The sequence below is a fragment of the Thamnophis elegans genome, chromosome 2, assembly GCF_009769535.1.
Source record: "Thamnophis elegans isolate rThaEle1 chromosome 2, rThaEle1.pri, whole genome shotgun sequence".
Taxonomy (NCBI): Eukaryota; Metazoa; Chordata; class Lepidosauria; order Squamata; family Colubridae; genus Thamnophis; species Thamnophis elegans.
Window position 1 is genome coordinate 76,668,751 of NC_045542.1, and position 5,058 is coordinate 76,673,808.

Sequence of the window (5,058 nt, forward strand, 5' to 3'; positions counted from 1 at the left end):
ATTGATTATATTATTGCTAAAAGAAGGTGGAGTGCTCCTCAATGGCATGGCTAGATGCTGAATGTGGAAAAGATCAAGAAATGCTGATGTGCAGAAGGAGGTTCCAAACTTGAATTGGTGTGCTAAAGGGTGCCAATGAACAGAAAGTAACCTGACACAGTGGCCAACAAATTAGAAGAAGTGAATCTACAGTTCAATATTTTAAAAAGGAGCCTTAACATAACGTACAAACTATTGCACAATATTCTTAATTTCATATGCTAGCAAAATAAGGTGTAGGATTTTCCAACACTCATTAAAGCTCTACATAGAAAAAGAGATGCCAGATGTTCAAACTGGCTTTAGAAAAGGCCAAGGGACAAAAGACATGATTGCTGATGCATGCTGGATAATTGCGATGGTATGTAGGTATGTGGATCTCCCTCCTGTCTTCCAAGGCCATTCCCACATATTATCACAACAACTGAGAAAGCCAAAGAATAACAAAAAGAAATTTCTATGTGCTTCATTGATTATAAAAGGGCCTTCAGTTGTGTGTTCAATCAAGCACTGGCATGTATTCAGAAATACAGGATTCCCAGAACATCTCATTGTCCCCATGAGAAACTTATATGCAGAACTGGAAGCCACAGTACAGACAGAACGTGGTAAAATGAACTGGCTGCAGGTTGGCAAAGGAGTGTGACAGGTTGCATACTCTCTCCTTATTCAATCTACAGTATATGTCAGTGGTGGGTTGCAGGCAGTACACCCTGGTACAGGCATACCGGTGCCTGCCAGGAGCACCATACCGTACCGGCCCACTCATCCACCCACCCTCCTTACCTGTTTTTGAGCTCTTCGGCGCTTCTGTGCACACAGCGTATAGCACCTGTGTGACGCTCCACTGAGCAGCTGGAGCGTTGCGGAGGCATCGTGGGGTGTTGCAGGAGGTAAGGACACATGCGTGCGCTGAGCCCATTCATGTGGTGGATGCCGGGGCCCATTGCAGCGTACCAGTTGCAATGGGATCCAGATGCTGTATTGGAAGAAGATGAGTATGGCTTTAAAAGTGGAGAAAGAAACATCCATAACTGCTGATGTCCCTAGTATTGCTTCCCTTAGTCCTTACCATTAACAACATGGAAAGGCAGAGAATATTGACAGCAGAAGTTATGCTCTCTCCCAACACACACACACACACACACACACAAACACACACCCTTATCTTTCCCTACCACAAAAATCACCAGGAAAGGAAAATGGAGGTGTAAAAATTCACTCACCTGAATCAGTAGCTCCTTCTCCTTTATTAGACAAATAATTGGTATTTCTTATCTCCAAATTGCAATTATACTTAAAGCTCATTATAATTCTGTTAATGAATAATTTTCCACAGCTTTCTTTTTTTCCATCTCCATGGATTTCTAGAAACAATTTTTAAACTCTTTTCCTCAAAGTTAAGCACATGCCTCTTCTTCAGTTAGTAAGGTTTTCCTTATTTATTGGCCCAATTGACAATCTCCATTTGATTGGTTTAATTTTGATTACTTACCATCAAGTTGTTGTTGAATCTTAGTGATCAGATAAATTTTCATCAGGAGGATCAGCCCCCAGTCTGTTTTTTCAGACCTTCGAGTGGTGCACCCATCATTGCGTTGTCAGGCACCAGGGAAATCAGGAGATACAGGGAGTTCAGATGAGTATAAAGATTTATTGCAAGCTTAAGATCTCTACAAAAATCTGAACTACTAACAGTTAAGGAAATGAGTGGGAATAAAAGACATTCAAGATGTGCTGGACTTGGATCTTTTGCGGACATGCAGGGACTCATGACTTATGATGCATTTGATCATTTCCTCGGGCTCAGCCTAGTCATCTCCTGCACTATCCATCCTTGCTGCAGATTGGGGCCTCCAACCTCTTGGACCTCAGAGACCACCAAATTCATAATTTTAAATCCCATGGACCACTGGGGGAGGGGGAGGCTCAGACGCCTTTTGGGCCTACCTGTCTGCTTCTGCGAGGCCTCGGGGTGGGAGGCCCGAGAGAAAGCACCTGGTCCAGGCACACAGCCTGGAACCCTCTTTTGTGTTCCTTCTCTCAAGAAGCTTGGTCAACCTGAGTGAAGGAAAACAAAGATGGGCAGATTTACGGTGGCTTGCTGATGTTGGTGGGAAAGTCAGTCTCATAATCCAGAGCTGAAGTAGTCACAGGACTGGCCCTTTGGTCATCCCAGAGCAGCTCCTCCATCCGGGTACATTAGCCTGCAGGGGAATTGCCTGCTCCCCAGCTGGCCACTGCTCCCGGTTTGAGGAACTGCTCAGGGATGACCAAAGGGCCAGTCCTGTGACTACTACAGCTCTGGAATATAGGACTGGCCCATAGTGGGGCTGGAAATCTAGGCCATAGGGGCTGGCACATGCAATGTGCAACTTTGCAAACATGCAAAAAGGAGCACAGCTGTTGCCGGCTGGAATGAGGGAATGATGCCAGTGTTGGGGGGACGGACAAGTGGGATGAAGTGGCAGTGTTGATGGCTGGAAGGTGCGGGAGCGAAGCGCTACTTACATTTGCGTATCATCAGCATTCGGCCTTCACCGCAGTATATTTGCACCAGCTAGTGGCGCCAAGATAGCCCTCATCTCCTGCTATTTGGGACTCAGAGTAGTAAAGCCCATCCAGGAAGCACTAAAGCAGAGAGAAGCAGCTGGAGTCAACCCTATCTTTGCTGTCCATTTTGGACGCTAGATCAGTCCCCTGCAAATTCTTGTCTCTTGAGGAGCCCGGCTGAAGTTGCCTGCGCTGCTTCAGCAAGTGCTCCTCAAGAAATGAGAGTTTGCAGGGGGACAATCTCGCAAATGACCCAGGAAACTTCAGATGGGCTCCTTGAGAGAAATGCAAAGATTTCTCTGCGGACTACCAAAATTTTTTCGCAGACCACCAGATGGTAACCACTGGTCTAAAAGGGCTTCCTAGGAAAAATCTAGGAACAACTAATGTCCTGGATGGATCTGCACAAAGACTGTCTTGGCTATACTGTCTTGGTCACTCCCTTCATTAGTTCAACGTAACATTTCTATATGCACATTCTGAAAAATAGGTTGTACAGATTTATCTTTTCCCGTAGCTACTAAAAGTTTAGAATTTTTTTTAAAAAGATGAAACCTCTGAAATTTTGCAGAGTGGCTGTTCTCTAAATAATCAACCATCTCTAGTCCTATTCCACTAAGAATTAAAGCAGGTGAGCAGGTTTGATGATCCCCATTGTAGACTATGATCAAATCTGTTTTCAAAACTCATTGGTTTTATGATACATCTTCTTCAGGTAGATGTCAAGCCAGTTTTAAATCTAATCTAACCACCTCTGAATCTTGACTTGGAATCCAAATCAAATCTGATTCACATAATCAGTGTGTCTAAACTGTGCAGTTCATAATGTGTCCATAAAAAAGCTATCATTTTCCCTGTCACACTTAGACACTGGATTAAGTATATTAAAATAATGCCGGATTAAGGAAGAACTACTATTATCTTACCTGATACCAAGCCATTTTCCAACTCACAGAAAGGAATAAAAAGGCCTAACTTTTACTAAAACAATTTATTTATGGGTTGATATTGAATTGTGCTAGGGCTAAATACAAGCTCTTTGCAGGATGTTTACAAATCATGTGCAAAGCGTGAAACTTAATTTAGCTCTTGAAAATAGCATTATATCACTTTAGAAAATGCACTTAGCTGTTGGTTTTCCCAGCTTGATAATGTTGTAATTCTAAAGAGAGGTTAGTAATTTTCTGCCTTCTACATTCTCTCCAAACTTTTGAGCTGCTCTTATTTCAAAGAGTCACTGTAAACTACAATATATGCACAGCTCCCTCCTCTGCCACTTTTCTACACACCCACCCACACAGCCACTCACCCCTGACTTAGGGCAGCTGCTTGATATTTCCTGAACTGAAAAGGAACATTGCTATCTAACAGAGAGAAATCAACAAAAGAAACTTTCTCTAAAATTGATGGAGAAAAAAACCAAAAACCCTCCCCTCTTGATTTTTGTTTTTTAAGCAACATCTAAAATAACAGAGTGCTCATAAAAAGTGTTTGGAATTCTGTTGTTTGGAGGTGGAAGGGGAGAAGATGGATTGATTTACACATTTATTCATTGCACCCAGAGGTGCACCATGGTTCGGTCTGGTACGGCTGAATAGCTAGTAGAAATCTGGAGTACCTTTCTGAATCGATAGATGGTAGCCTGGTCACGCCCCCAAACCGGTTCTCCTGGCAGCACCATCTTGGGTTTTGCTTCTGAGCATGCGCAGAGCAATTTTTATTGCACTGATTGGCCAATCCTGCCCGCTCTGACACTTGCCCTGCCTCACCTTCACGATGTGGATCCAAAGAACTGCCTCCTCCTGGCTCCTGCCTACACACTGGTATGCAGCATTTGTGCTAGCCTTGCTTTTTAAAGCCTTTTTTCTTTGAAAACTTTGAAAAGTTTTTAAAAAGGCTTCTGACAATCACGGGGCTCAGCTGTAAGGCATGCGATTGTCATAAGCTTTTTTTTTTTACTTTTAAAGCCTTTTTTCCCTGGAAGGGAAGGGAGGAAAAAAGAAAAAGAAAAAGAAAGAAAGAGGGAGGGAGCTGTTAGAAGGAAACTCACTTTTCAGCTGGGAGATTCAGTAAAGGAGAAAAACAATCGGAGTCTCCAAACTGAGCATGTCTGGCTGTGGAATTCTGGGAGTTGAAGTCCACAAGTCTTAGTGCTGCAAACTTTGGAGACTCCTGCTTTAAACTGAAAAGCTGCTCAGAAGGTTTGCAAAATGACATTTAGCAGTTTGTTTCTGGATCAGCTGAATAACAAACTAGATAAAAGGAAAGATTCTTATTTAGTTCTATGTTTTTTAAGTTTTTGTGCAATATGGGCTTTGTTTCTAAAAAGGGTTTGGATGTGTGAATGGAGCCAAACTTTCTAAAGGCTCAGTATCTCATTATCTCTATCTGGCAGGAATGTGGAATGAGCCTCAAGCAGGTTTCTTTGTTAGCAGCTTGATTTTTCCTTGCTTTTCTGGGAGCCTT

The 5,058-nt window shown here is 42.9% G+C and overlaps 1 long non-coding RNA gene across 2 annotated transcripts; it reads right to left on the minus strand.

Moving 5' to 3' along the window:
* Positions 1–955: 955 nt before the first annotated feature.
* LOC116502894 lies at positions 956–4,679 on the minus strand. 2 transcript variants are annotated; one of them, XR_004254615.1, is made up of 3 exons: positions 4,643–4,679; positions 2,551–2,670; positions 956–1,611 (listed from the first exon to the last, which is right to left on the minus strand). It is a non-coding gene; the product is annotated as an uncharacterized LOC116502894 (long non-coding RNA). The 2 variants fall into 2 exon arrangements; XR_004254616.1 differs by having other exon boundaries at positions 979–1,018; positions 1,535–2,670.
* Positions 4,680–5,058: the final 379 nt, after the last annotated feature.